The sequence below is a fragment of the Caretta caretta genome, chromosome 18 (genome assembly GCF_965140235.1).
Source record: "Caretta caretta isolate rCarCar2 chromosome 18, rCarCar1.hap1, whole genome shotgun sequence".
In the NCBI taxonomy this organism is placed as follows: Eukaryota; Metazoa; Chordata; order Testudines; family Cheloniidae; genus Caretta; species Caretta caretta.
This window is the reverse complement of record NC_134223.1, coordinates 9,121,809-9,145,361: the sequence shown is the minus strand read 5'-3', so window position 1 is coordinate 9,145,361 and position 23,553 is coordinate 9,121,809. Positions and strand designations below refer to the sequence as shown.

The 23,553-nt window shown below is 50.4% G+C and overlaps 1 protein-coding gene across 9 annotated transcripts in view; it reads right to left on the bottom strand.

Moving 5' to 3' along the window:
- The window catches only part of VWA5B1 (von Willebrand factor A domain containing 5B1), a 90,628-nt gene that overhangs the window by 62,937 nt on the left and 4,138 nt on the right, over positions 1-23,553 (bottom strand). For 2 of the 9 annotated variants that reach the window (XM_075121143.1, XM_075121144.1), the window contains 3 exons: positions 20,314-20,392; positions 18,864-18,963; positions 16,734-17,519 (listed from right to left, as the gene is read on the bottom strand). The exons of 1 other annotated variant lie outside the window; for it this stretch is intronic. The gene's annotated coding sequence lies outside the window, so the exon portion shown is untranslated. Of the gene's footprint in view, positions 1-11,529; positions 11,624-11,868; positions 12,419-16,733; positions 17,520-18,863; positions 18,967-20,313; positions 20,393-23,553 lie in introns of those variants that run through there. 6 more of the 9 variants (XM_075121145.1, XM_075121148.1, XM_075121150.1 and 3 more) reach the window with 6 other exon arrangements.

Below are 23,553 nucleotides of genomic sequence, written 5' to 3'. Positions count from 1 at the left end.
TAAGAACAACCATTCTGGGTCAGACCAAAGGTCCATCTAGCCCAGTATCAGCCTGGACGTGGGCTGGACGTGGGCTCCTAGACACTATGGTGACACAAACAATAACAATCCCATCTGGGAAGAAGGCTGGTGGCTGTAATTATTATTATGTGTAGTATGGCAGGACTTAGGAGCTACATGCAGCATCAGGGCCCCATTGGGGTACGTGTTCACAATCCATATAGACAAGCCTGGGAGAAAGAGAGGTGTGATGGGATCTATAAACCCCACCCTGCAACTGCTAATGAAGGGTTAAGAGACCGTCTCAGCTGTGGCTAATTGGCAGACCAGCAACAGCTGGGGTAAGAGCTGCAGACGGAGCACAAAGCTGTGGCCAGGGAGCCTGAAGAGGACTCTGTATCAGCTGTGAAGTGGGTAGGAAGTGGCTAGCACCCCCACCCTGCTCCCGACAAAGCCCTGGAAGGAGTCACTCTGGGAAATGGGCCAAGGGCTGATGAAGGTAGGAAGGGGCCTAGGAAAACAGCAATGAATCTGAGGCAGTAGACCTGTTTAGTGCAGGGTCCCTGGGCTGGAGCCCATAGGAGAGGAAGGATCTGTGCTTGCCTCCCTGCCAGCAGGAAAAGGGGTGTAAAAGCCTTCCTCTTGCAAGGGGTTATGGGCTGCAGGGCCCAGGGTGGGCATAAGGTCATTAGCCTGTCTAGTTATTGGACTCTGTAGGGGTGGGGACTGTAAGTGACCTGGCTGGAGGGTGAGTCCTGAGAAGGGGCAAATGGCCACAGGGGTCATCAGGTGTAGATGAGACTGTTGCGTCATGCTGGCCATGCGGGGGTGGACTGGCTGGTGAGCGACCCCTCCACAAGAGCTCCTCCTCCTTGCTTTATGGACGGGGAACTGAGGGGATGTCTACCCCGCAGTTAGATGCGGAGGCTGGCCCATGCCAGGTGACTTGGGCTCGCGGGGCCATTTAATGTGGGCCTAGGCATTTGAGCTCAGGCTGCAGCGTGAGCTCTGGGACCCTCGAGCCCCAGTCGGCTGGCATGAGCCAGCCATGGGTGTCTAATCGCAGTTTAGATGCACCCTGAGAGCGCAAGTGACTCTCACACGTGGCGAGTCAGTGGCCAAGCTGAGCTCCTGCGTTCCCGGCCGCTGCCTTCACCACAGGGCTTCCCCCTGAAGAGAGGGGAGAAGGAGATGAGACGGGGGTGGGGGGTCCTCCCAGCTCCACCTATTCTCCTCCACCAGGGAGAATTTTTACAGAGGAAAATGATGGGAAAGATACTTCTACCCTGCACACCCATTGCTGAGAGATGATGCAAGGCATGAAAAGGCTTCCAGGCTGCCTCGCTGGCTTTCCCAACCTTTCCTGGTGGCCACGAGGGCTGGTGACTCCTACTAGCCTGAAGATCTAAAACCCCCGGAGCAGACACGACTCTGCCTGCCTGCAGTGGCTCTGTTCCCCGCCGCGGCTGTGGGCGGCTGAGTGCTAACAAAGTGCTCCTGCCGCTCAGTGCCATTGACTCGCACTCGATGGCTCTCAGTAGAGAAGGACGTTTCATCCCCCGGGGCCCAGCAGAGCAAAACACTCCTGGGCTCATTTGCAGTCAAGTGGGCAGCGGCGACAGCATTCCCGTAGCTGGCTTCAAACCCGTGCGCCCCGTCAGTCGTTCCCAGTCGGTGTCTTTCATTAGGCTCCTACTGGCTTCCCATTCCTCAGCCCATCCCGCTCCCTCCCAGGTCACACCAGTAGCTACAAGGAGCTTTGCTCTTCCAGGAGATGAGCCCTCTTTGTGGCTGTTACCAGAACTGAAACATGAACAAGTTTTACTAGCCAGTCCCAAGTGGCTTGGGACAGGCAATACCTCAGGCCCACAACACGGGCCTCCTTTCCCCAAGCCCAGCCTGGGAGCTAGGAAACCAGAGAGAACCACAAGGTCTGTCTGTGTCCTACAGCTTCACTAAAGAAACCCCTTTCTAGGCATGACACCCAAGTCCTGCCTCTTATGAGGGGGATGCTCAAGCTGCAGCCAGGTCTGAATTGTGAGCACCAGCTTGGGAGCAACAGGTGCAAGTATTCAGATTGACTTGGCACTGGGAGACAACCTGCCTTTCTTCCACCTCCCCCATGAGCCCAGTAGTTCCCCCTCCCCCAGCCAAAACCCCGCTGTCTGACTCTGCACGTCCCTTTTCCCCTGCAGCAACTGTCCTGGTTTGTCACTTGGAGAATCTGGTTGCTGTAAGGAAGCTGGGAACCTACTGGAGAGGTGTGGGGAGAGCTGGGGGCAATGAGAAGGTTGCAAACAGGGGGAAGAGAGTCAGGGTCCATTGGCAGAACCGTGGAGATGGCACTCCAGAGACACTGGGACTAGCTATGGATAGTTATTCAAACCAACCCTCCATCCCTGCTGTATACACAACTGTTTTTGTCCACTCCCTGCAGGAAGGCATTGGCATACTAGGGCTGCAGATTACCAGCTATTTAAAGCTCTCCTTGGAAAGAGGTGCCAAATCCACCTGCAAACATATTCTGTTATGTGTTCAAGGGAAGGGGCTGTTAATGTGTTTTGAATAGGTTCAGTCTGTGGTCCCTCTCCTCCCAACCCGGATGAAGAATTTAGGATCTTGGGGAAAACATAGTCATCCCTGCTGCACGGGGCAGCAGATCCCTGTGCTACCAAGCATGAACACAAGCCACGGCCCCACCACCTCTGTGTTTGCCCATTTCCCCTCCTGTCCATTGCAGCCTTGTTGTTGTTAGAAACCCCCTGTGCGCTAGGCGCTGCACAAACTCATGGCAAGAGACAGCCCCTGCCCCAAAGAGTTCACTGGCTGAACAGCCCATAGAGCGGGAAAGTGACTCCCCCAAGGGCAGACAGCAGAACCAGTTTTAGAACACAGGTCTCTTGACTCAGGCCAAGTCTGCACTGCAGAGCTACATGGGTATAACGAGAAGATATCCACCCCCTGAGCTCTGTAGTTCGACCGACCGCCTCTTGGGGAGGGAGATTAACTACACCGACAGGAGCAGCTCTCCTATCGGCAGAGTAGCATCTTCCACTGTAGCGCTGTACGTGAGGACAAGCCCTCGCAGTCTAACGCCCGACCCACTAGGCCACGTTGCCTCCGTAGGCACTAGGATGGGACTGGTTATTATCTGCCTCAAGCTGCCCTCATCTGTGAGGGGCCCCGCATCAGACCTGCATGAGGGCTCCAGCAGCACGAACGCTGCAGCATAACCAAGGAATCACTCCGACGACTCTTTCTGCTGCTTCACCTTCAAAGGCCCTTAAGGCAGCCAAGAGAATATGCCAAAAGCGGCTCTGTGAGGCATTGCGCAGCTGATCACCTCTGAATGGAACGACTGCGGGCTGCAGGCTGTGTCAAGCACGCCATCAAGTGTGTGCACCAGAGAGGGGGAGCCTGGGATGACTGAAAGAGGGAGAATTTTTGTAGAGGAAAATGATGGGAAAGATACTTCTACCCTTCTCTGAGTCCTCAGTCAGACAGCGCTGCAAGGGATTTGGTAGTGACTTGGTTAGGAGCAGTGGATGAGAAACTGCCCTCTCCACCCTGCTCTCTGCTAGCTAGGAACTCTGCCTACCATGCTTCCCACTGTGCTCTCCGCGTCTGCACTCTACTTGCTCTGCACTTTGCTGTCTGAGCCCTACGACTGGTACCTTCCGGTCCTCGGTCACACTACAGACACTGAGCTGGCGTGATCGCCGACCTTCCCCCAAGAGAGCAAAAGGCAGCCCTGTTCCACCCAAAAACACTGAGCTGGTTGTGTCCCTGTACGCTCCCTTTTACCATGTTCCCCTAATTACACATCCTCCAGGAGAGACAGATTCACAAACGCTCAGAAGACTGAGTGTAGATTCACAAACTCAGAAGACTCACAAACTCAGAAGACTGAAGTGTAGAGCTGGGGGAAAAGTTTCAGTCAAATTTGGTTTTGGGGGGGGGGCCAGAAATGCAGATTTTGGTCAACTGCAAAATGTTGTGAATTGGCATCAAATTCACTGATTTGTTTCAGTCAAAACAAAGACAATTACAAAAAAAAAATCTTGTTTTGACATTTTCTAAGCAAAATTTTTCAATTTGCAACATCTGTCTTGAAATGTATAATGTATAAGTAGGGGCATATGTATAAGTAGGGGCATAGCGAGCAGATCGAGGGACGTGATCGTTCCCCTCTATTCGACATTGGTGAGGCCTCATCTGGAGTACTGTGTCCAGTTTTGGGCCCCACACTTCAAGAAGGATGTGGATAAATTGGAGAGAGTCCAGCGAAGGGCAACAAAAATGATTAGGGGTCTGGAACACATGACTTATGAGGAGAGGCTGAGGGAGCTGGGATTGTTTAGCCTGCAGAAGAGAAGAATGAGGGGGGATTTGATAGCTGCTTTCAACTACCTGAAAGGGGGTTCCAAAGAGGATGGCTCTAGACTGTTCTCAATGGTAGCAGATGACAGAACGAGGAGTAATGGTCTCAAGTTGCAGTGGGGGAGGTTTAGGTTGGATATTAGGAAAAACTTTTTCACTAGGAGGGTGGTGAAACACTGGAATGCGTTACCTAGGGAGGTGGTAGAATCTCCTTCCTTAGAGGTTTTTAAGGTCAGGCTTGACAAAGCCCTGGCTGGGATGATTTAACTGGGATTTGGTCCTGCTTCGAACAGGGGGTTGGACTAGATGACCTTCTGGGGTCCCTTCCAACCCTTATATTCTATGATTCTATGTACTTCAATTTTTTTGTTTAAAAAGATCAGAAACATCCAAAACATTGCACTTGCCCCAAAACATTTTTTTTGTTTGCCAGAAACTTCTCCCCCCCTCCCCACTACCACCACCCTTTTCTGGTTCAGCCGGTGAACTAACTGAAAGATCAGTTATTGGCACAGCTGTAACCAAATGTAAAGTAGTGATGTCCGATCTGCGGTGACTGTCCATTGACCAGCACAGGGATCCTCATATCTACCTGCTACATTCTGCATAACGGAAAGTTAAGGGGAAAGCTCAATGAAGATTACAGTGCTCCAGCAGCTGGACAGGCATTCCCTATACAAGGCTGGACAGATAAGTAGCTATGTGTGAGGTTGCTAGCTTAGTCTGCAGCCAGCATGCTCCATGCATCAGGTGTGTTCCATGAATCTGCTTTCAAACTGATGGTGAGGAACTGCCCGTGGGCAATGAAGTGAATATTCACTTGTAGTTTGTCAGTCAAACTCCTGGATGCAGTGATGTTGCTGAGGAGCCTTTTCCTGTATTGTTAATGATCTGATCCTCTGCATATATGATGGTGAGGGAGTTTTATGGAGGCGTGAATTATTGTGTTTGTCATGTGGCAGGGTAACACTCTGGTTTTATGATGGATGGATGTTCCTCAGGTGGGGGAGTTTTATGGGAGTGTGACTTGATTGATTGATATGCAAGAAGGGCAGCAGTGATGTGCAAAGTACAGAGCCTTGTTTTCGAGAATAAACTTTATTACACACTAACAAGCTTGAAAGTAGCATTTTACGCCCACTTTGCACAGCAGTGAGGGCCTTTTCCAGTCACTGAAGTCTTTCTAGTGACTGCAGTGAACTTTGGATCAGGTTCTAAGGGCCAGATTTTTAAAGGTTAATTGCTTACAGATGCAGATGGGTGCACTTTTGAAAATCCCATCTGCATCTTTAAGCCTTTAAAAATCTGCTCCTAAATGTCTACTCTATTAAAGAGAGAGGGTAGATAAATCTCTTTAGAGCTTGTTTGCTTGCATTAAATGTCAACAGAAAGAGGGACTGGATTGTGATTGCAAGTAGACAAGAGCACTTGGTCCTCGCACAAAAGAACTTAATCTCTTTTTTGTTTCTATGTTTGTACAAGGGTCCTAGACACTACTGCAATACAATTAATAATAATGATGCCTCTTAGATGCCACAGCCTAGCGAATGGGCCAATAGATACAATGCAGCATGATGCCTCAGGCAGACAATTTGGGATTGCTTGCAGGAACATTCCCTTATGCTTTTGCCATGTTGCTTTCTCAATGGCTGGTCCTGCTTGCAGGCTAAGCCAGCCACTGTGCACCCCAGTCTGGGTCCTGCCCCCCCTAACTGAGGGCAGCAGCTGAAAGGAGGTGATCGGGGAGGATCCAGAACTTAGGAATGGCAGGGAGAACTGAGCCAGGAGTTGGGGGTTGGTTGTAACTGCATCCAGGCTGACCTCTCAGCTTTGGAACGGCAGTGTTAATGATCAGTTGATAACATTAATATTTGTAATGGAGCTAGCATTTAAAATGAGCCCTATTCTGCTAGTCTGAGCTCAGGATGATGGGATGGGAAGGGACTTTTTAGGCCCTAAATCAATCCCCCTTTCAAAAATGCATCCTGCTCCTTTCAGCATTTTTTCACTGCTGCCACCAGCCTTCAGCATCAGAGGAGGCAAAGATGGAAAAGACCTGATAGGACAAGGGCCTTGTCTTGATGTATACTTATCCAGCACCTAGCACAATGCAGCCTGATCCTGATTGACTCCTCAGTGCTACTGTAATATAGATAATAATAAGGTCAAAGAGTGAACACCAGCCTCTTGGCTTCCAGTAAAGAGCAGATCTGATATTAAACAGCCTCTGTGCATGAACTAAGCCACACAATGCCCCACTGGCCCCAGCCACGAGCCACTACATTGCCACGCCTCTGTGATTTTTTTTTTTCTTGGACCCACACACCGCTACAGCCGCATCTCACGGCTGAGCTCTGGGAACCAGAGTTTTGCTCTCGGGATTAACTATTTCAACAGAACCCCACAGTTGGAATTAAACGGAGAAGGATCATGTGCCCCGTCACAGAACTGCAGCCCTTTCGACAGTGGAACCCAGAAACTCTTTAACAGCACATAAGAACGCTATGCAACAGTTTAGGGCTGTCGGTGAAAAATACTGCATCCAACTTAAACAACAAGGGAAATTTTAGCCAGGTGGAATGTAATTACCCAGCCAGAAATAGGCCAAGATACCAAGGCTATCGCTCCTACTGTTGCAAAAAGTGCCTTGGGATGTTTAATGACCACAAGCACTCAGGACTGTCGCTGTAAATCTATTCAGAAAGATGAGCCGCACAACAGCACAGCACCTCCCTAATGCTAGGTTGGGGTACTGGATCGATACTGACTAAGGGAATAGTGGCTTCATTAACTATACCGTATGGGTTTCCTCAGAGGTCTCTTGTCCAGGAACAGACCAGGCATAGCCCTGAGATGTGAGGAGGTCACATCTCCAGATCTCCTCCACATTCAAGCTGCTTTGAGGAAGAGAGAGACATGGTTTTCTTCTGCTGGGTAAATACTCCTTCAGCTTCATTTGTATCAATCAACACTGACATCCAGTGGCTTGTCAGGATGATCACAAGAAATGCCCGATTGTAATCTATGAGCATCTCTCCCGGGTTCTGTTGTCTAGACTAAAGACAGAATGGACCTGATGCATTGTGGCCATTCATTATTACTATCCTGTCCAAGTGAATTCAGCGGCTGTTCCCAGAGGATGGAACTGGAAAGAGAAGCCCTGTTCATCTGCAGAACCAGTAAAACACAGGCAATAATTGCATAAGCTTCCCAACGCTGCCAGACCAATGCACCTCAACCCTCTTTTGGAAAGCTCACCCCCGAAGGATGAGAGAGAAGTTTAGTCTCCAAGGCCCACTCGGACCCTTGCGGCTACCAGCACGTGTGCCAAATGGTGCCTTTGTTATATAGCACAGGATGTTCCCTTCAGCCATTTGGCCTTGTAGAAGTCAGAGTTAAGCAAGGTCAAGACATTCAGTGAAAAGTGGAGCTGGAAATCTAATGTCCAGTTCAGGTGGACACACCCATGCTCGCTGTGATCCAGCTAGCATGCTAAAAATAGCAGGGCAGCCCTGGCTGCAGGGGTGGCGGGGTGAGCTAGCGCCCCAGTACATACCTGGGAATTGCCCCAGGGGCAGCTCGCTTGTCCTGCCACCTGTGCAGCCTCTATTCCACCACTCTTTTCAGCACACTAGCTCAATCCGGGCTTGCTAATATCTACCTCAACTGGAAACTACATCTCCAGCTCCAGTGTAGACCTACCCTTAGGGTAGGCCTGCAACGCACAGGGAAGATACACCCAGGCTAACTTCAATCTTGCTAGCATGGGTAATGGTAGCGTGCAGGCACCAACAGGGGCTCCACTCCAGCACAGGCTAGACACCAGAGCACGTGTGGGTGAGCTGCTTGTTAGCCCCTGCTGCCCTGCCTTCACTACTCTTATTACCCACCTAGCTGGCTTAGAGCTAGCGTGGATCTGCCTACTTGTGTTTGCAGTGTAGACACAGCCATAGACTCGCCTTGTAGTTTTGGTTGGATATGGTATCTCTGTGTTACCGTGTGCTGTTAGAAACAGCTGCTGTTTTTCATCTCCCCAGCAGCGGCTGCATCCTAGTGGTGGGTCTTGTAATATGGTGATGTGTTGGCAAAACAGTAACCACACAGGGTTCCCTTAAGTTTTCTGGATCAGGTGGTGATACACGTTGTCCCCTATGGTGCTGGGTGGGCTGGCTGGCCTGGCAATGGTCCGCTGCCTGATCTGGGGAGTGGATCGCCACTGACTGAGGTCAGAAGCTGCACGTGCTTCAGGTTCTTTCCCAATACTGATTCTTCAGCTTCCAAGGTGGGGTGGGGTAGGCAGGCAGGCGCTGATGGGCAGCGGAGCAGCTGCCCTTCAGTGCCATGGCAGCCCGGCCTCCTCTCCTCAAGATGCTGGACGTGGTGGAAGGGGCAGGGCCAGGACTCTGTGCTTTGTTTCCCATGCGCTGCAAGCCAGCGGTGGTGACGGCTGGTGGAAGAGGCACTTGAAGCAGTGGATTATTTAACCCTAGGCACCTTCTCCCCTAGATCTGTCCCAGGCGTTGCTTCACAGTGAAAAGCAGTGCGCTCCCTGGGAAGGGTCATGGCTGGTCTGTATCTCACAGAAACATCCCTAGGAAGAGCCCAGCAGACATGGTTCCTGGCTGGCTTGTGTCCCTCTTCCCAGGCAGAAGCCCCACTACGTGGAAGGCTGCCCTGGGCTGAGCCAAGAGCCAGGTCTATAATGTCACTTACAAGCTGGCAGGAGGAAGTGGGGGGGCTTACACACACCTGTATACCCATAAGGCACTGGAGCCCATGGGGGTGGGATGGGGGGGTCTGGCCCTTCATTGCCAGCCCTGCCCCAAGTGGACTGAGACTGTAGGTGGGAAAGCGAGTCTTTTGACAGCAGATTTTCAGGAGCAACCTGCAGGAGCCCCTGCTCTCCAATCCCAACCCTCCAGCAGCCCTGCCGGGGCCTAGCAGGCAGGGGGGGTTCTAGGCTGCTGCCACCCGCTGGCCATCCCTGCAAGCAACTGAGCTGCAACATGCTCTCTGCAAGCACAGAAGGTGTCATTCATCTCTGTCCTGCGGGGCCTGCCTGGTGCTCAGAGCTCCTGGTTTCCAGAGCCAGGCGCCAGCCCACAATCCTGCAGGAACAAAGGCAGGTGCGTCCCTGCCCCCTGTGCAGCCAGCTCCTCTGGGATGCAAGCGGAAAGCGCCGGGCCTCAAACCCACAGGAGACTGCCCCTAAAACCATCACTTAGCACCAAGGAGGGAGCCACTCATCCGACCTTGGAGCAGAGGCCAACAGCATTGGTGCTAATTGGCCACCTGGAAGGCTAGTCTAAGCAAAGCGCTCAGGGCCTGATGGGGCCCACAAGATAGGCCTGTGCGCTCACGCTCGTGTGTGTGTGAGGGGGTCTTTTCAGGACAGAGGTGAGACCCCTTAGCTGGGGGCGAGCAGCTCCATCAGCTGTGGGCTGTGCCTATCCTGCCCAGGCCCTGGGTTCAGTTTTCAGGGCTGCCAAGTAAGCTTGCCCCGGGGCGGGAATGCAGGACAGCATTCCCACGCCATACTGGCTGGCCGCAGGGTGCTGGCACGCCCGGGCAGAAGCAAGGCCCTAGTCGCTGCAGAGGGAAGCCAGCTCTTGGCCCCAGCAGCAGCTGGTGGGGGCAGAGGATTCCCGAGGGAGGATGGAGCAAATCAAGCCCACCCCCTTGCAAGTAAAGCCCTTCTTCCTGGGGGGGCTTCTGGGCAGGGTGAGCCAAGTGCTGCAGGAGCCAAGCCTAGCAGCACCCTGTGGTGAGGCTGGGCTGCCTTCCCTCCCTGAGCCCGGCCCGGCCCGCTCCGCCGCCCTGGGCTGGCTGCCAGGGCTTGTCCCCAGCGCTGCGTAATGCAAACCCGCCGCTGCGCTGCGCGATGCGCCCTGGCAAGGTCATTGCGCGCCGCGGGGAGCGCAAACGGTGCCCTGCACGGCGCCCGGCGGCTCCCCATCTACCCCCCCCCCCCCGAGACACACACACACCCGCCAGCTGGGGCTAGTGAATCTAATCCCCCCCCTCCACACACACACACACCCGCGGCAGGGGCTAGTGAATCTAATCCCCCCCACACACACACACACCCCACGGCAGGGGCTAGTGAATCTAATCCCCTCCCCCGCCCACACCCACACACCCCACGGCAGGGGCTAGTGAATCTAATCCCCCCCCCCGCCCACACACACACACACACACACACACACCCCACGGCAGGGGCTAGTGAATCTAATCCCCCCACACACACCCCCAGCTGGGGCTAGTGAATCTAATCCCCCCCCGCCCACACACACACACACCCCACGGCAGGGGCTAGTGAATCTAATCCCCCCCCCCCGCCCACACCCACACCCACCCCACGGCAGGGGCTAGTGAATCTAATCCCCACCCACCCACACACACACCCCACGGCAGGGGCTAGTGAATCTAATCCCACACACACACACACACCCCACGGCAGGGGCTAGTGAATCTAACCCCCCCCCCGCCCACACCCACACACCCCACGGCAGGGGCTAGTGAATCTAATCCCCCCCACACACACACACACCCCACGGCAGGGGCTAGTGAATCTAATCCCCTCCCCCGCCCACACCCACACACCCCACGGCAGGGGCTAGTGAATCTAATCCCCCCCCACACACACACACACCCCACGGCAGGGGCTAGTGAATCTAATCCCCACCCACCCACACACACACCCCACGGCAGGGGCTAGTGAATCTAATCCCACACACACACACACACACCCCACGGCAGGGGCTAGTGAATCTAACCCCCCCCCCACACACACACACCCCACGGCAGGGGCTAGTGAAGTTCATTCTCCGCCCAGAAGGCGAAGAGACAGTTGGGCTTTTCCTGCCCCCTCATGCTCCTGCCCCCCCCCCCCGCCTGTTCTGCCCCCGGGCTGGGGGCACGTCCGTGCCCTGCAGCGGGGAGAGGGGAGCGGCACTTTGCCGGGGGGGCTCGCGCGCGCAGAAATATTGTGACCGGGATTTTTAACAACCCAGCGGCTGCGCTGCGACGAGGCACCGCGCAGCGCCTGGGAAATGCGCCCACGCTCCCCGCGGCCCTGCGGAGCGGCCAGCGCGCTCCGGGCGCGGGCGCGGAAGGAAGCCGCGGAGAGCCGCCGGCTGCTTCGCCTACCTTGGCTGGCGGGAGGCCGGGATCAACTTCACCCGCGCCTGCCGTGGCCCAAGCCCGGCTGCTGGGGCGAGCGGCTGCACCGAGAGCCCGGACAAGCCGGGAGGCGGCGGCAGGCACCGCTTCAGCCTCCAGACCGAGAGCTAGACCGGCGTGGGGTGCGGGGGGCAGGCGATCTCTGCAGGCGAAGAAACCTCGGCAACATGTGGTATTTAGCTATCCCAGCAAGCTCGCTCTGCCCCCCGCCCCGGGCGCACCCTGCCCAGGCTCCCAGGGGGGCCCTGGCTTCATTGCTACCTTCCCACCCCAGGCTAAGTCCTCCGGATGCCGGGGCTTCCTTACCCTGCAAGCTGCAGCAACATGTGTCCCTCTGCCAAAGCTCTACCGTTCCCCTCCAGCGCCTGGGGGCTGTCTGTGATCCTGTGAAGGCTTCTGCTTCGCATAGCAGGGACCTAGCTCCGCTGCCTGCCAGCTGATTAACACACACTTTTCCATAGCTCTTTGGGTGACCATCATTAAGTGGTGCCATTTGTTTTGTCAGAGAGGTAACCATGACATCCTGTACACACACCACTGTCTCTCTCAGCACCTTCTCCCCCCTGCCCCATCTCTTAAGGGCATGGAACAAGCCTCCAGTTTGCATCCTTTCTCTCTGCTTTGTTTGGGAGCATTTAGCTCAGCAGCTGCAAGGGACAAGTAGCTGACACTCATTTGTATGTCAAAATGGCCAGTCTCTCTCTGCAGCATTCACACATCTGTGTCGCCAGAGGAGATGAGACCAATAGAGTGAATGTACCTATGGTTCTCTAACGTACCTCTTCTGACCCTGGCATCTGGAAAGACAAGATAAGCAAGAAGCCAGGCTGGTTGAGAAGGTCATAGCAGATAAATATTGCCCTTGAAATAGAAAAGTTACCAAGAGACTGTATCACAACACAGTGCCCAAACTAGAATCGCAGATCAAGGCACTTCTCTCCCAAGAGTGAGTGTTTTTCACAGCAATCTATTCGGGGGGGAAAATTCCTTTATTACAGTTCTCTTCCCCCACACCCCAACCCGCACCCTTAGCCTTTTAAAATAAAAGTGCTATAAATCCTCCCAAGCAAGATGTGTCGGCCATTACTGGCCTCCTCTGAGACTGTCTTGAGACCAGGAAGTCTGGCAAAAAATAAGATCTTCCCTTCTTCCCTCACCACACCACTCCCTGCTTTCTTCTGAAACCCCATGCCGTCCTGTCTGTGTTCTTTGTCTCCTGGCTTCTGCTTAGTCACTGCAACAGCCACTCTTTGCTTCCTAGACATGTTCCAGAATCCTTTGCGTTGGATACAGTGGCTGCTCTAGGGAGGCACCTCAGTGGGCAAAGCAGAGAATTGTGGGATCCAAGGTGTCCTCTCTGTCAGTAGAAATTATTTCTATTCCAGTAGCACCTAGAGGCCCTGTACAGGGAGATGTCAGCAAACCAGTAAAGTGCCTGAAACGACTATGGCTTATTGCTAAAAGCAGCCAAGTCGGCAGGCTGTAAATTGGCCATTCAGCAGTCTCAGCTTGACCAAGGCAAGAAGGGAGGGAGTTGTGGGTGCCACAGAAAAGGCAGCTTGACCCCGCGTCCTTCCTGATGAGAATTGTGCTGAAGTTGCTGATACATGCATTTTAGAAGAGCAGGATGTGCCCCAGGAATGTCTATTAGGGCCTCAAGGTTGCAAACTCTGGAAAAACCCACCCCTGGTTAATCAATAATTGCTTGACCATTGAAACTGTTTACTTAACAAGTTTTCTTTAAGGGAGTCAGAGGAGTGCCCAGAGGTTGCCTACTGCAGGACAGGCCCAACAAGGAAAATAACGGAACGCCACTAGCCATCACATTCAGCCCCCAACGAAAACCTCTCTGGACCTTCATCAGGGATCTACAACCTATCTTGAAGGACGACCCATCACTCTCACAGATCTTGGGAGACAGGCCAGTCCTTGGTTGCAGACAGCCCCCCCCCCCCCCCCCGGCCTGAAGCAAATACTCACCAGCAACCACACACTACACAACAGAACCACTAACCCAGGAACCTATCCTTGCAACAAAGCCCGTTGCCAACTGTGTCCACATATCTATTCAGGGGACACCATCACAGGGCCTAATCACATCAGCCACACTATCAGAGGCTCATTCACCTGCACATCTACCAATATGATATATGCCATCATGTGCCAGCAATGCCCCTCTGCCATGTACATTGGCCAAACCGGACAGTCTCTATGAAAAAGAATAAATGGACACAAATCAGACATCAAGACTTATAACATTCAAAAACCAGTCGGAGAACACTTCAATCTCTCTGGTCACTCAATTACAGACCTAAAAGTCGCAATTCTTCAACAAAAAAACTTCAGAAACAGACTCCAACGAGAGACTGCTGAATTGGAATTAATTTGCAAACTGGACACCATTAAATTAGGCTTGAATAAAGACTGGGAGTGGATGTGTCATTACACAAAGTAAAACTATTTCCCCATGTTTATTCCCCTCACCCCTACTGTTCCTCACATGTTCTTGTCAACTGGAAATGGCCCACCTTGATTATCACGACAAAAGGTTTTTTTTCTCTCCTGCTGATAATAGCTCACCTTACCTGATCACTCTCGTTACAGTGTGTACGGTAACACCCATTGTTTCATGTTCTCTGTGTATATAACATGCACTGTATTTTCCACTGCATGCATCCGATGAAGTGAGCTGTAGCTCACGAAAGCTTATGCTCAAATAAATTTGTTAGTCTCTAAGGTGCCACAAGTCCTCCTGTTCTTTTTGCGGATACAGACTAACATGGCTGCTACTCTGAAACCTGTCTTTAAGGGACATGTCATTTTATTACTAATGTATAAATAAGGGGGAAAAGTTTGAGGTAGTTGGACTCTTTTGGACTCTCCCTCTGGATACATCTTGCGGTCCCCACCGGCAGACAGAAGATTTGGCCACCAGAAGACTGCCGCTGCGTCACTCAAGAGCCACACTCAGTTTTGGTAATTATCAAGGGTTGAGGGTGTAAGTGCTTGAGACTAAGTAAAGTTTTGCTTTAAGTGAAAGCCCTCTTGTATTGTCCTGTTTGTGCCAGCCATCTATCCGTCGGATGGCCGTGTCTCCCCTGAGTTATGTCCCAGCACCACCTTGCACAGAGTAAAAGTTTCCAAGAGCTTTGGGTTGAAAGAACCCCAGGTAACAGCCCCAGCCAAGACTGGAGCCCTTCTGTGCTGGGTACTGTATAAGCAGGCCGTCCCTGCCCTGAAGAGCTGACAGGGCAAACCAGACAAAGGAGAGGAGGTGAAACAGACACAGAGAGGGGAAGCAACTTACCCACGATCACACAGCAGATCAGTGGTACAGCGCGTAGAACCCTTTTCTCCTGATCCCCAAAACGGTGACCCACTTAATAGGCCGCCCACCTGGGAGTTAGGGGACCTGGATGCTAGTCTCAATTCTGCCATGGCCCTGCTGTTTGATCTTAGGCAAGTCACTTCACCTGACTGTGCTTCTATTCATAGGTACTGGGCCTAGGGGTGCTGGGGAGTGTGGCTGCACCCTTGGCTTGAAGTGGTTTCCATTATATACAAGGTTTATAGTTTGGTTCAATGGCTCCCAGGACCCCCACTGTACAAATTGTTCCAGTACCCCTGCTTCTATTTCCCTTCCCACCTTTTGCATGTCTTGACTATTCTGACTGCAAGCTCATCAGGGCAGGGAAGGCCTCTTGCGATCTTGTGTCTCTATAGAACCTAGGTGGAACTGTAATATCAATAAAATAGTATGGAAGTTGAAAGGAAGTTTAGTATCACTGACAATGTTACCTCAACATCCCCCTGTTTCCTTCTGGACTAAAGAGTCTCATATGCAACAGAGAAATATGGACGGGCTGGTTTTTCTCTCTTAATACCTGTGTAAATCAGGAGTACTTCTGTTAAAATCAGGGGAGAAAAAACAGTGTACGGGTCTGATCCATAGCCTGCTGACATTAGTGGAAGTTGTTCTAACTCCAATGGACTTCGGATCAGGCTGTAAGCGAGCCCTGGGTCAAGCCTAGGTTCTCCAATCCATCTGTGGTGTCATAAATATCAAGGGAAGGGTAAACCCCTTTGAAATCCCTCCTGGCCAGGGGAAAGCTCCTCTCACCTGTAAAGGGTTAAGAAGCTAAAGGTAACCTCGCTGGCACCTGACCTAAATGACCAATGAGGAGACAAGATACTTTCAAAAGCTGGGAGGAGGGAGAGAAACAAAGGGTCTGGGTCTGTCTGTATGCTGGGTCTTTGCCGGGGATAGACCAGGAATGGAGTCTTAGAACTTTTAGTAAGTAATCTAGCTAGGTATGTGTCAGATTATGATTTCTTTAAATGGCTGAGAAAAGCATTGTGCTGAATAGAATAACTATTTCTGTCTGTGTATCTTTTTTGTAACTTAAGGTTTTGCCTAGAGGGGTTCTCTATGTTTTTGAATCTAATTACCCTGTAAGATATCTACCATCCTGATTTTACAGGGGGGATTTCTTTATTTCTATTTACTTCTATTTTTTATTAAAAGTCTTCTTGTAAAAAACTGAATGCTTTTTCATTGTTCTCAGATCCAAGGGTTTGGGTCTGTGGTCACCTATGCAAATTGGTGAGGCTTTTTATCCAACATTTCCCAGGAAAGGGGGGGTGCAAGTGTTGGGAGGATTGTTCATTGTTCTTAAGATCCAAGGGTCTGGGTCTGTAGTCACCTAGGCAAATTGGTGAGGCTTTTTACCAAACCTTGTCCAGGAAGTGGGGTGCAGGGTTTTGGGAAGTATTTTGGGGGGAAAGACACGTCCAAACAGCTCTTCCCCAGTAACCAGTATTAGTTTGGTGGTGGTAGCAGCCAGTCCAAGGATAATGGGTGTAATATTTTGTACCTTGGGGAAGTTTTGACCTAAGCTGGTAAAGATAAGCTTAGGAGGTTTTTCATGCAGGTCCCCACATCTGTACCCTAGAGTTCAGAGTGGGGGAGGAACCTTGACATGTGGTTTCATGGGGCTACCCTGGAAGGAGTAGGAACAAATGGTCAATGGGACGCTGTTCTTCAGAACTTTCAAATTTAAATGGATGCTGCTTACACTATAATGAAAACATGGATTTTCCTGATAAAATTGACCAGTTTATATCTCCTGGCATGTGACAATCCTTGCAAATAAAAACACTTTGCCACTTACTGTCCATTTAACTGATTGGGCCCTTCTAGGATAGATTCTTCATGCACCATGGTGTTCTCTGTGCACGACCATCTCTCTGGGACGATGTCCCCATGTCTCTGTTTCTCAGCACTCCTTGTCTCTCCCTGATTCTAGGGCTCTCTTGATTTCTCCCCCTCCGTTTCCAGGTGTGTATCTGTGCCTATATCACGGGAAACCAGGAACTGTCATAATGGATCACAACAGTGGTCTGTCTAATCCAATATCTGGTTTCTGACAGTGGCCAGAACAATATGATTCAGAGGAAAATGCAACAAATGTTATAGTGGGCAAGTATGGAATAAACTGCCCTTAGAGGAAGTTTTCTTCCGAGCTCCCATCCATTAGAGGCTGGCTTATGCCCTGAAGCGTGAGAGTTGATGTCCCTTATTAGATAAATAAGTAATCTCCTCAAGACAGCCCAAGTCACATGTTCCAAATGCTTGCTAAATATTTGCTTACTAAGTCTTTTGGCTCAAACAGAGGAACTAACATATGTCAGAAGAAAATCACTGGGATCCAGACCAACAAAGCTGGCACCCGCATCATATTTATTTATAAAACAGATTGGAATTTGATGTGGGGGCTCCCTCCTTCTTTTGCTGGGATGTTGTTGTTTTCTCTCCTCCTTCTTCTGTTACTAGAAGAACATTGCGCATTAGCGTGTGCTGGTGTCGGAGAGACGATGGAGCGGGTGCATTTCTGATGCGTGCTGCTGAACCTCCTTATGCATGAAATCCAGCTGGTAAAAGCATTTGATTCATATACCTGGAATGAGTTAAACAAATTATTTTCGGGTGTAGCAGACATTTCATAATGAGGGATAATAATCAATCCTGATTCTTAGTACTTTGTACTTTCAAAGCTCTGGACAAACATTCATGTCCTTATTTTCAGAAGCACTGAGCATCCATTGCTCACCTGGACCTATTAGGTGCTTATTACTGCTATTGTTTATTTCTATTGCCACAGAACCCCAATCAAGGATAAAGGCCCCCTTGTGCTAGGCACTGTACAAACAAACAACAAAGAAGACAGTCCTGTTCCAGAGAGTGTACACTCTCGGTATCAGAGAGGACACAATAGGTGGCCAAATGGGGTAGAGATGGATTGGGAGAATGAGGTAACAATACAATGGACAGAGTTTAGCATAAAAACAAAAGTCGTAGGGGAGACAGTGTGGCCTAGTGGATAGTGCACTGGACTGGGCCTCAGAAGAACTAACAGAGTGGATTGGCCATTGGCCTGTTGGCTGACCTTGGACAAGTCATGTCACTTCTCCGTGCCTCAGTTTCCCCACCTGTGAAATGGAGATTATGACACTGACCTCCTTTGCAAAGCTCTTTGAGATCTACTGATGTAAAGCTCTAAATTAGAGCTAGGGATTATTATTATTAGTTCACCATTTGCCTTCCCCCTGCAGTTGTGAGTGTGGAGCATCTCTGAAAATCAAGCCCTGACTCTCCCCCTTGTAGAAAAGCATTTCCAGCTCCATTTTACAGACTGGGGGATGGAGATGTTACATGACTGTCTCAAGGACACACAGTGAGTCAGTGGCACAGCCAGAATTAGAATGCAGACTTTCCTGGCTTCCTGCCCAGTGCTCGTTTAATTAAATCATGCTTCACTGTTACATGTATAAGCCGTATATGTTTGTATATTCCAAACACAATCTGTGTCAGATTGCTGGGTGGTTTGGGGTATTAAAAAAAATGTCTTGGCTCTTGCTGGATAGACAAACAATCATTAATTCTGATCAACAGTATTTCTGGTTTGTATGTAATGCAGTTTTTCTAGTCTCGGAATGCTCTGAAAAATCACCGTCTGCAAGAGGCAGTGGTGGTGGTCAGGGGCAGCAACTTGGTAACCTTTGCTTCCCTTCTCCCCCAGATTTGACACATCTGCAAATGAGGAGATCAGGCTCCCATTGTGAAAGGCACTGCACAAAATAGCAAGACAACCATCTTTGCCCCAATTGTCCTTGTGGAATAAGTCTCAGTTCATTTTCTAACAGACATAACAGCATAAATGCCAAAAATAACCACTAACTGTCACTCTTGTTGACAGTCTCTGCAGAGAGGCTAACTACTGAGTGTACAAGTGGAGACCTACCTGTCTTCTCCCCCCTAGAGGTAGTCCGTTGGTGAACTGGTGTTCTGCAGTTTCCAATGGTGTGCTTGTTCCATGCATGAAGGATTCAGGATTCAGCAAGCTACTTAAGCATTGAAGTCAATGATTTGGTATTAGTTGGGGATGTTTAGAGGGGCATATACTTTAAGCACCTTGCTGAGTCAGGTCCAAAGATAGGTGTCCAGGGCTGTGTAGCCAGACAGCCAGTCCCCCCTCTCAGACCAGCATTGCTGGGAACACAAGGGAGCCAAAACAACAGGGCACTATACATCAATTCCAGCACAGCCTTTGAAGCTGTGAGAAGCACAGGTGTGCTGCTACAATGTGCCTCTGGGAACATATACAACGATTAGGCTCCCAGCAGACAGAGAAGCTGTGACAGACATGGCTCTTAGCCCCTACTAAATAGCGTGATGCACACACCCCAACATCCTAGGTGGGAAAATATTTACCCTAATAAAAGGAATGTCCCGTAGTCGAAACTTATCGTTTCTCTCCCTTGCAAGTGTAAACTACTCTTGCGAGAGCTGGCATCACCCAGACAGACCAGCCCCAATTTGGCATAAGAAAGGAGAAAGAGAATAAAGGAGTACAGAGGTATAAGTATGGGACCTACAGCACCATGATTTTTGAGGGCTTTTCACTATCTATCTGCTGGTCAGATAAGTGACAGCCTTCCAAGGCTTCTGCAGCTAAGAGGGTCCCTAAGCCTTGTCCCTTATTCGTCTTTCCGCGGAATTGAGTGACCGATCCTGGCTTGGCACCGCTGGAATCGAGAGATGCAAGGAGGGTAAGAAGCACCCACACCTGATCTCCTATCTTTAGTGTACACATATTTTGAAATCGAGCTCTATACTTTGTTTTCTTTCTTTGGGATTGTGGCTTCAGTTTTGTAACTTGTTTGTGTGTGTAACATCTCTACATTTAAATAAGTAGGCACTAGCAATTTTGTAACCACATGATTAGAATCTAGTTTAATAAATTTTGGTAACCATTTGTGCATAAGCCTGACTTGTTTCTCTGGTTTACTGTAAAGCAGCCAACACAATTAAAGAACCTCAGCCGTTTTGGCTCTAAAGCCTGGCCATTAGGTGAGAGTACTAAGAGCCTAGCGTTGAGTTGTGCCGCCTCCACGGGGCAAACTCTTGGGGCGCCTGTCAGTCAATCCTGACTGCCCACTGTGAAGGAGCTCTGAGCTCTAGCAGTTAAAGTCACGGGTGTGGAGAGGCTCTTAGTGCTGCCATTGGGGCACCTGTCAGTCAGTGTTGACTGCCCACTGTGAAGGAGCTCTGAGCTCTAGCAGTTAAAGTCACGGGTGTTTAGGACCTTGGGGCATCTGTCAGCCTAGCCCGGGCTGCCCGCCGCGAAGGGACAGTGCATCCTAGCGGTTAAAGTCACAGATGGTATAAAACGGGCATAGCGGGCACCTCACCAAACATCCTTGGCCATCGGCTAACAGGCTGCCAGTCTGGTACCTTTCACAAACGTAAATTCACTGTAAAAGAAAATACCTGCCAAAAAAGGAAGAGACCATTTTTACAAAACTATTTGCAAACCCAACTGAACCCACCACCAGTCACCTCTGGGACTCCTCTTCCTTGACCTTCCCTCGTTAGGAGGGATCTCTCCCATTCTCTCTCACTTTAGACTCAAAGTGACGTTCATCTCTTTCGCAAATATGGTGACGCTGTACTTTTATTGCTGTAACTATCGACATCAGGAATTTGCAGAATCATGACTGGGGCTTATGGACAGTGTTACTTATGGCAAAGGAGCTAACAGTCCTGCCGCAGGTTCAGCTGTCTGCAGCAGTGATTGTCTTCAGCCCACATTGTGGGCCTGAGTTGTGCGCTGAGGATGAAATTCACCCCTGTGCAAAGAGCCAGCCCCTCTTAATCTCCATGTTGAGGGCTTATATGGCACTGAATTGGTGTATAAGACCCCGGGGTGAATTTCACCTTGTGTCCTGTATTTGGGGGGTCACCTAACTGTCCCATATTTAGGGACCCCCTGAATGCAATGAGCCACATTACCAATTTTTTCACTTCCACGATACCCAGACCTCTGCCACCAGCTGCAAACCTGACTTGGGCCAGGGGGAAGCATGTCAGCACAAGGGAAGGTAAGCAGTCTGTATCAGTGAGTGTGTCTACACTGCAAGCGAAGGTGTGATTGTACCATAGCTAGCATGGGTAACAATAGATGGGCTTCAGCACAGGCTAGCCACCCAAATACATATCCAGATTCCCTAGGGGGCTTCTACTTGGGTGGCTAGCTTCAGCGGAGCCCATGCATCTACACTGCTATTGTTACCCCGCTAGCTGAATGAAAGCTAGCACAGGTACGCCTACCTGGGCTACAATCACACCTTCACTTGCAGTGTTGACATACCCAGGAGAGAGCCTTTGGCCAGTCAGAAAAGTTTCAGCTAACTTTTTTGCCTATATAGGGATAAATTATTTTTATTACACATTTCCATGCACTTGTAAGTTTCAGGTAGGAACGAAGTGGCAGAAGCCCTAGGGGGAAGGTTATTGTCAAGGGATTGCCAGAGTAGGATGTGCCCGTAGTCTCGAGGGCACTGGCTCTGCTGTGAGATGCAGCAGTTCAAAGATATGACAGGGCATCAGATAGCTGCTGCAATGCCAATGGACTCCAGAGGCTGTACTTGTGAATTTTCCCTCTATGCTACTCTTTTGGGAAGAGATGTTGTTTGGGCATTGTCACGGAGTGTGCGGGAGTCCGGGGCCTGCACCCCTCTTCCTGGGATTCACTGTGACTCTCAGCCAGCCAGTAAAACAGAAGGTTTATTGGACAACAGGAACACAGTCTAAAACAGAGCTTGTGGGTACAACCAGGACCCCTCAGTCAAGTCCTTCTGGGGGAGCAGGGAGCTTAGACCCCAGCCCTGGGGTTCCCTGTGTTCCACTACCCAGCACCAAACCCCCCCCCCCCCCCCCCCCAGCAGGCTCTCTCCTGCAGCCTTTGTCCACATTCCCGGGCAGAGATGTTATCTCCCCCTCCCCCTCCTGGCTCAGGTGACAGGCTCTCAGGTCTCCGATCCCCAGTGAAACTCCCCTGTCACATTCCCAGGTCAACACTCCCCCCTCCCTGCTGCGTCACAGGCATTCATTCAAAAGCAATGAGCTGATCAGTGCGTCCCAACAATTACATAACATTTTGAGATGGCAGGAGAGAGCACAGACCATAAGCTGTCTAGGGCATTTAGATATACAATTCCCACTGAAACGAACAGGTACCATGCATTTGAGGCCCCTGTGGAAAGTTGAAAATCTCAGCCAGTAGCTCTAGCTCTTGCAGAGTATTGGGGATCAGGGCTCCTGGGGTCTGGTCCCAGCTCTGCCATGAACACCACATGACCTCAGGTAAGTCACTTCACGTCTCATGCCTCAATTTCCCCACTTGTCAAATGAGGGTAACAACCTTTGCCTACCTCATAGGGAGATGCGAGTCTTAGTTATTGAATAGTTAAATGGAAGGTGCTAGTAATACATCCCAACCACCTTTTATATTTCTAAGAGTTTCTGCCTTCCACCTTTAAAGCAACTTGGAAAGGTCTAGGAGATGGAGCAGGATTAATAGCCAAATGGCAGAGGAGAAAATACAATGCGAGATGAGATTTTGCATGTGAAAGGCAGAGGAGGTTGCAAAGGGTCCATGCAACACCAGAAACTTTCTGATTACAAAGGTAAGATCTGATCTGTGATTTCCTACCTTTCTAACGTTTCCTTTCTTCTTTTTTCATTTTTAATTTATTACTATTATTATTTTTGGCCTCTTCTTTGGCTGCTTTCTCATTTACCCTATAAACAGTTCAGTTCCAATTGAAAATCTCCTTGTGCGCCGCTCTTTAGCATCCTCTCAGGCATTGCGATGTGTTGCCATGGAAAGGGCCATGAAGTCACATCGACAAATAAATTCGAAAGCCCCCCAAGTTCACTTGTGCAACTGGGCAGAGATTCAGAAGCCCGGGAGACACAGGGGGGTGGTTTGCTTAAAAAAGGAAACTTAATTAGGTGAGGGAGAGTTGGTTAGAATACAATGCACTCAGTGGTCACAGATCTCTCCTCATTCCAGGTGGCAAATGTTGCCTTGCAGAGAGAGACTGGGAGAGTAATTGACAGAGCTAGGGAGAGCGATTCTCCAACAGGCAGAGAAGGGGAAAGTGACAAATGGAGGGAATGAAAGGAAAGCTGAAATTTAAAAGAGTAGGGACCAGATCTGATCTTGATAAGTGCTGAATGCCATCAAATGCCTGTTGACATCAATGGGCACTGTCCAAGTTCAGCACCTCTCAGGATTAGGCACTACTGATGCAAATAGGTCAGTGGTTCTCAAACTTTTGTATTGGTGACCCCTTTCACATAGCAAGCCTCTTGTGTGCGACCTCCCTTTTAAATTAAACCCTTTTTACATATTTAACACCATTATAAATGCTGGAGGCAAAGTGGGGTTTGGGGTGGAGGCTGACAGCTCGCGACCCCCCATGTAATAACCTCATGACCCTCTGAGTGGTCCTGACCCCCCCCAAAATAGGTGTTCCTACTACCTAGTTACAACGAAGGAAGAATGAGAGAAGTCTAAATACTAAGATGGGTGAACCAGAGTGCCTGGCGTGAAATGAGGATATTGATATAATGGGCATCATGGA